Source organism: Arabidopsis lyrata (genome assembly GCF_000004255.2).
Source record: "Arabidopsis lyrata subsp. lyrata unplaced genomic scaffold ARALYscaffold_16, whole genome shotgun sequence".
NCBI classification, from domain to species: domain Eukaryota; kingdom Viridiplantae; phylum Streptophyta; class Magnoliopsida; order Brassicales; family Brassicaceae; genus Arabidopsis; species Arabidopsis lyrata.
The window spans coordinates 7,994-16,128 of NW_003302541.1; the positions used below are offsets into that span (position 1 = coordinate 7,994).

Consider the following 8,135-nt stretch of genomic DNA (forward strand, 5'->3'; position numbering starts at 1 on the left):
GAATCAACAATAAGAGGTTTTAAAGCACTAAGAGCATGATAAGCGTTACCGGAAGACTCTTTGAGAGCCTTGATGAGTGCATCGAGGTCGGAGCGTCTCACTAGGTCGGAAGAAGCCATCATTGCAGCTCCATTTCCTCCCAAGGCTTGACTTGATGCTCCGGCTTGCTCTTGGCCTCCAAGGTTCCCTCCGGTGGCTTGATTAGCTCTCGGCTCCCTTCTTGCTGGTTTGAGGTGAGGATGAAGGATCCAGCACTTCTCTTTGGCATGTCCACTCCGTTTGCAATGATCACACCATGGAGCTTTCCCACGGTTGGCATTGAAATTCCCACGGTTAGCGGATGCTAACTCACTTGAGTTGCCCGAGACCAGCTCTCCTTTGTTGCCAAACAGCCCGAGAGATCCTTGCTCCTTTTGGATTTGAGAACACACTTCTTCAAGGTTCTGGAGCTTGTCGGCACGGAGAAGATGCTTGATGAGATCGTTGTACGCCGGACTCAAGGTAAAGAGTAGACCAAAGACCTTGTCTTGCTCACGCCTCTCATTGATGACCGCCGGATCAAGGGTGTTGGGTCTCAACATCTCAAGCTCTGCCCAAAGGGACCGAAACTTCCCAAAGTGTTGAGTAAACTCCATGTCTCCTTGGGTCAGCTCGTTGATGGCCTTCTTGATCTCAAACACACGGCTTAGATTGGATTGGTTTCCATAGACATTTTGCAAAGTTTCCCAAAGATCCTTGGGAGTCTCACAATAGGAGTATCCTTCAAGGATTGATGCTTCAAGCGAGTTTTGGAGAACAGATAAGACCATTTGGTCTTCTTGGAACCACTTGTCTTCATCAACAAGGGCGATCTCCAAGCCATCTTCGTTCGTGGTTGTCTCTCTTGGCGCTTCACTCTTGATGATGTGAGGCCAGAATCCACGACCGCACAAGATGGTCTTCATGGTTCTTGCCCAAAGCAAGTAGTTTCCTCCTTTGAGGGTGACCGGAGCACGAATCTTGGTGTTCTCCATGGTGAGTGTAGACTTAATCGAAAAGAGAATGGAGATTGGAGAAGAAGAAGAAGATTTGCAAGTAGAATTTCGGAGAATAGAGTATGTGGAGCTTTATGGCTCTGATACCATGTTAGAATGTGGAGATTAGGTTTGCGAGAATGGGACTAAGAGTGAGAGATTAGCTGCGGAAATGAAAGAGGAAAAGATTTGATGATGATGAGAAAGAGAGAACTTTCTCTTCTTACTTGATTTGGTAATTACATAGGTTACCTTTTAAAGGCTACACAAAAGGAATATCCTACACGAATATGCTATGTACAACGGTCATAAGGACCCAAAACGCGTCATAAAGCAAACCCAAAAGCAACTCTTGTCTTCTTCCTCTTTTGAACACGCAACGGCTACAAGGAAGGCTCGGGAAGGATCCGGAGACTTCTAGAAGCTTGATGATGCTTTGGATAAAGCTTAGGAGGCTGAAGAGGATCCTCATGGGCCGAGCACAACTTCGTACGGACGGCCTCTCCTTATCTTGTACGGACAGTCTCGACTTCATGTGTACGGACAGTCTCGACTTCATGTGTACGGATGCTCTCGACTTTATGTCGAGTCTAGATAGAACACTTTCATGATCCTTCTTGACCCGAAAGACTTCTACTTCATCATTTGGTTCAATAAGCGAAGTCTTTCACTTCTTCTTAAAGGTATCACTTCTTGCGTTACTTCTTGAGTCACTTCTTGAGTAGTGTCTTCTTCCTCTTGATTCAATTTGTTGGAGCCATCACCATCGGGTATATGATCTTCTTCTTGAGTGTTGAGGTCATTTTCTTCATTTTGAGTATCTTGGACTTCTTCCTCAAGACTTTCTTCTTCTTGTTCTTGAGTCTCTTGTCCTTGTGGCGGATGTGGAGCTTGAGTTTGTGAAGGTTGGTAGTTCTCAATTCCAAGCTTCTCAAGAATAATCCGAAGGTTAGTAGCTCTATCCGATGGTGAACTAGACAAATCCTTAAGACTTTCCCAATCCTTCTGGTCATAGAATCCCTTGTCTTCCACAAACTTCACATCTCTTGACACCAATACTTTCCTTGACTCCGGTACATAACACTTGTAACCCTTTTGAGTTGTGGAATACCCTATGAACATTCCCATAGTGCTTTTGGCTTGGAGCTTGTTCCTTTGATCTCCGGGAACTAAGACATAGCAAACACAACCAAACACACGTAAGTGATCAAGAGAAGGCTTAGTCTAAGTGAGTACCTCAAATGGAGACTTGTCTTGTAGAATCTTTGTTGGTGTTCTATTGATCAAGTAACACGCAGTCATCACGGCATCACTCCAAAATCTCTTTGGAACATTGGTGTGAAACATTATGGACCTTGCAATCTCCATTAGGTGTCGATTCTTGCGTTCGGATACACCATTTTGTTGAGGAGTGTAAGGGCAACTTGTTTGGTGGATGATTCCGTGTGATGCTAGGTGCTCCTTGAATGCTTGACTTGTATACTCCCCGCCATTGTCGGATCTAAAAATCTTAATCTTGGCATTGTATTGGTTAGTCACATAAGTATGGAAGTTTTTAAAAGCTTCAAGAACACGATCCTTTGAAGGAAGGAGAGTAAGCCAAGTATACTTTGATTTTTCATCAATAAATGTGACAAAATATTTTTGGTTTTCTCTTGATAAATAAGGTGAAGTCCACACATCCGAATGAATTAAATCAAAGCAACTTTCATAAATAGTAGACGACTTAGGAAAAATAGCTTTGCAATGTTTACCAAGAATACAAGCTTCACAATCAAGACTTTGAAATGAAACTTTTGGTAGCATTAAACTTAAAGCCCGAGGATGGGGATGACCTAGTCTAGCATGCCAAATAGCACTATTCGCAACAACAATACTTGAACTAAAATGAGAAGATAAAGGTTCGGATAGCTTTGTGTCTTCTAGAACATAAAGACCATCCTTTGTAACTCCTTGACCAAGCACCCTACTTGATTCAATATCCTGAAAGTAAACATCATTAGGTCCAAATATCGCATAACAATTTAAATCGGTCGTTGCTCTTTTAACGGAAAGCAAGTTAGAAGTAAAATTTGGCATAAAAAAAGCTTTAGACTTCTTATCAAATAGCTCTAAATCACCTATTCCTTTAACCGAAATTTTATCCCCATTAGCAATTATCACGTTTCCTAAAGCCGGTTCAATATTGTTCATTAGCCTAGAATCACTAATCATGTGATGAGAGGCTCCCGAATCAACAATAAGAGGGTTTAGAGTATGAGCATGATAGGATTTACCGGATGACTCCTTAAGAGCCTTAATGAGAGCATCGAGATCAGATTTCTTCACATACTCCGAAGACGCCGTCATTGCCACTCCAACACCATTAGCTTGAGTTTAGGGTCCGGGTCCGGAGATGTCTTGAGTCTCTTGGCTCCAGTTCGCTTGATGAGCTTTAGGATCCTTCCATTTACTTGGTCGGAGATGGGGATGGAGGATCCAACACTTCTCCTTGGTATGACCCGACTTTTTGCAATGGTCACAAGTTAGGCCTCTCTTGTTCTCGGACTTGTAGCTTCCCTTGTTGGCGGTGGTGAGCTCTCCTTTGTTGGCTGTAGCAAGCTCTCCTTTGTTTCCGAAGAGACCAAGAGATCCTTGCTCCTTTTGGATTTGAGAGCACACTTCTTCTAGGTTAGGTAGCTTCTCGGCTCGGAGTAAGTGCTTGATGAGATCATTGTAGGTGGAGTTCAAGGTGAGAAGAAGACCAAAGACCTTGTCTTGTTCACGCCTTTCGTTGAGGATCGCCGGATCAATGGTGTTAGGCCTTAGCATCTCGAGCTCCGCCCAAAGGGACCTAAACTTGCCGAAATGTTGAGTGAACTCCATGTCTCCTTGAGAGAGATCGTTGATGGCCTTCTTCACTTCGAACACCCGGCTCAAGTTGGAGAGATTCCCAAACACATTAAAGAGAGTATCCCAAAGCTCTTTAGGAGTTTCACAATAGGAGTAAGCTTCGAGTATTGAGGACTCAAGCGAGTTTCGGAGGAGGACCAAGACCGATTGATCTTCTTGGAACCATATCCCCTCATCAACAAGAACGATTTCTTGTCCATCTCTTGTGGTCGTCTCCTTTGGCGGCTCTTCGTTCAAGATATGGTTCCAAAGTCCCCGACTACACAAGGCAGATCTTGTGGTTCGTGACCACAGCAAGTAGTTTCCTCCCTTGAGGATAACCGGAATGATTTTCGAGTGTAGAGAACTCATCTCATCAAAGAGAGAACTCATCGAACAAAACCAAAGAAAAGAGAGAGTTTTGGTGCGGAAGTAAAAGATGTGGGTTGAATGAAGGGTATGGAGCTTATGTCTCTGATACCATGTTAGATTATGGAGCTTTAGGTTTCGATGGGACAAGAAATCAACCGGAAAAGATGAGAGCTTTGATCGAAAAAGTAAAGCCGAGAGATTGAGAGAGTAGAGATTTGAGAGATGGGAAAGATTATTTCTCTTTCTTACTAAAAATGGCTAAGTACAAGGTTCCCTTTTAAGGGCTAGACAATCGGAATATCCTCAAGGATATGCTCTATGTACAACGGTCATAAGAGGAAAACGCGTCATAAAGGTAATAAAGCATTTCTTGTCTTCTTCTCCTTTTGCGAGAGTAACGGCTCTTATGGGAAGGATCGAGAGTCTTCTAGAACGTTGGTGTAGCTTTGGATAAGGCTAGGAGACTTATGTAGATCCCAATGGGCCGATCATGACCTTGTACGGACGGCCTCATAGTTGAATCGTACTGCCGAGTGATGATCCGTACGGACGAGTGTGAACCGTACGGACGAGAGGCACAAGACGGTTTACAATCGATCGTGCAAAACACCAAGTGACCCGGATGGATTCTTCTCTTCACTTGGTTCAATAGGCCACACCCACAAAGATTTGAGAAGCAATAAGAATCTTGGTTAGTGTTTTTGGAGTCAAATATGACTAGATCTCGCATTTATGATTGGGTATAAGATCTAGAACCGCAACCGGATCACATAAGCTAAAGTGTTTTTCCGTTTAGAAACTTCAAAACCGAAAACTCATAAGACTTTGGCCACACCCACAAAGATTTGAGAAGCAATAAGAATCTTGGTTAGTGTTTTTGGAGTCAAATATGACTAGATCTCGTGTTTATGATTGGGTATAAGAACTAGAACCGTAATTGGATCCCAAAAGATAAAGTAGTGTTTTTCCATTTAGAAGCTCCAAAACCGAAAACTCATAGGACTTTGGCCACACCCACAAATATTTTAGAAGCAATAAGAAGCTTGGTTAGTGTTTTTGGAGTCAAATATGACTAGATCTCGCGTTTATGATTGGGTATAAGATATAGAACCGCAACCGGATCTCATAAGCTAAAGTAGTGTTTTTCCGTTTAAAAGCTTCAAAACCGTAAACTCATAAGACTTTGGCCACACCCACAAAGATTTGAGAAGCAATAAGAAGCTTGGTTAGTGTTTTTGGAGTCAAATATGACTAGATCTCGCGTTTATGATTGGGTATAAGATCTAGAACCGCAACCGGATCTCATAAGCTAAAGTAGTGTTTTTCCGCTTAGAAGCTTCAAAACCGAAAACTCATAAGACTTTGGCCACACCCACAAAGATTTGAGAAGCAATAAGAATCTTGGTTAGTGTTTTTGGAGTCAAAAATGACTAGATCTCGCATTTATGATTGGGTATAAGATCTAGAACCGCAACCGGATCTCATAAGCTAAAGTGTTTTTCCTTTTAGAAGCTTCAAAACCGAAAACTCATAAGACTTTGGCCACACCCACAAAGATTTTAGAAGCAATAAGAAGCTTGGTTAGTGTTTTTGGAGTCAAATATGACTAAATCTCTCGTTGATTATTGGGTATAAGATATAGAACCGTAACCGGATCTCATAAGCTAAAGTAGTGTTTTTCCGTTTAAAAGCTTCAAAACCGTAAACTCATAAGGCTTCGGCCACACCCACTATTGAACCAAATAATCAAGAGAAGTCATTCAGGTCAAGTGAAATCAGTAAAAGAAGAGTTTTGGACGAGTGAAATCTCTAGAGCAAGAATCAGACCGTAACCCGACCGTAACCCGCGGGTTACAACCCGCGGTACGAGAGAATAAGGCCGTCTATACGGTTGAAGATTTGCCTCGGCCCATGAAGATTTCTCTCGGGGATTTGGCCTTGGATCCTCTCCAAGAGTCTTCTAGAAGCCTCCGGATCCTTCCCTTATAGCCGTTACACGTTCAAAGAAGGAAGGTGACGCGGCTTGCTTTATGACGCGTTTTACTTTTGCTTTATGGTACAAGTGTAGATAAGAGTAGCATATCCTCTTGGATATTCGTTTTGTTCAACCCTTTAAAGGGAACCTTTGTATTTGCCATTTTAAGGATAAAGAGATAATCTCTCTCTTTCTCTTCACCAAATCTCTTTCCCTCAATCTCATTTCCGCTCATCCTTAGTCCCATTCTCGCAACCTAATCTCCACATTCTTTCATGGTATCAGAGCCATAAAGCTCCACATACTCTATTCTCCGAAACTCTCCTTGCAAATCTTCTTCTCCTTCTCCAATCTCCATTCTCTTTTCGATTAAGTCTACACTCACCATGGAGAACACCAAGATTCGTGCTCCGGTCACCCTCAAAGGAGGAAACTACTTGCTTTGGGCAAGAACCATGAAGACCATCTTGTGCGGTCGTGGATTCTGGCCTCACATCCTCAAGAGTGAAGCGCCAAGAGAGACAACCACGAACGAAGATGGCTTGGAGATCGCCCTTGTTGATGAAGACAAGTGGTTCCAAGAAGACCAAATGGTCTTATCCGTTCTCCAAAACTCGCTTGAAGCATCAATCCTTGAAGGATACTCCTATTGTGAGACTCCCAAGGATCTTTGGGAAACTTTACAAAATGTCTATGGAAACCAATCCAATCTAAGTCGTGTGTTTGAGATCAAGAAGGCCATCAACGAGCTGACCCAAGGAGACATGGAGTTTACTCAACACTTTGGGAAGTTCCGGTCCCTTTGGGCAGAGCTTGAGATGTTGAGACCCAGCACCCTTGATCCTGCGGTCATAAATGAGAGGCGTGAGCAAGACAAGGTCTTTGGTCTACTCTTTACCTTGAGTCCGGCGTACAACGATCTCATCAAGCATCTCCTCCGTGCCGACAAGCTCCAGAACCTTGAAGAAGTGTGCTCTCAAATCCGAAAGGAGCAAGGATCTCTCGGGCTGTTTGGTAGCAAAGGAGAGCTGGTCTCGGGCAACTCAAGTGAGCTAGCATCCGCCAACCGTGGGAATTTCAATGCCAACCGCGGGAAAGCTCCATGGTGTGATCATTGCAAACGGAGTGGACATGCCAAAGAGAAGTGCTGGATCCTTCACCCTCACCTCAAACCAGCAAGAAGGGAGCCGAGAGCTAACCAAGCTACCGGAGGGAACCTTGGAGGCCAAGAGCAAGCCGGAGCATCAAGTCAAGCCTTGGGAGGAAATGGAGCTGCAATGATGGCTTCTTCCGACCTAGTGAGACGCTCCGACCTCGATGCACTCATCAAGGCTCTCAAAGAGTCTTCCGGTAACGCTTATCATGCTCTTAGTGCTTTAAAACCTCTTATTGTTGATTCGGGAGCCTCTCACCATATGATTAGTGACTCTAAATTGATGAACAACATTGAACCGGCTTTAGGAAATGTCATAATTGCTAATGGTGATAAGATTCCGGTTAAAGGAGTAGGAGACTTAGAATTGTTTAGCAAAAAGTCTAAAGCTTTCTATATGCCTACTTTCACTTCGAACTTGTTATCCGTTAAGAAAGCTACTACCGACCTTAATTGCTATGCTATCTTTGGTCCTAATGATGTTCATTTTCAGGATATTGAGACTAGTAGAGTGCTTGGTCATGGAGGTACAAAGGATGGTCTTTATGTTCTTGAAGATACAAAGCTTTCCACTCCTCTATCTTCTCACTTTAGCTCAATTCTTGTTAATGCGAATAATGCTATTTAGCATGCTAGATTAGGACATCCTCATTCTCGTGCTTTAGGTCTTTTGTTACCAAGTATTTCCTTTAAGAATAATGAATGTGAGGCTTGTATTCTTGGTAAACATTGCAAATCCGTATTTCCCAAG

General features: G+C 43.1%; 1 long non-coding RNA gene across 1 annotated transcript; it reads right to left on the reverse strand.

Annotated features, from left to right (window-relative positions):
- Positions 1-2,608: 2,608 nt before the first annotated feature.
- Positions 2,609-3,380, reverse strand: LOC110226862. The gene is made up of 2 exons (XR_002330755.1): positions 3,290-3,380; positions 2,609-2,996 (listed from the first exon to the last, which is right to left on the reverse strand). It is a non-coding gene; the product is annotated as an uncharacterized LOC110226862 (long non-coding RNA).
- Positions 3,381-8,135: the final 4,755 nt, after the last annotated feature.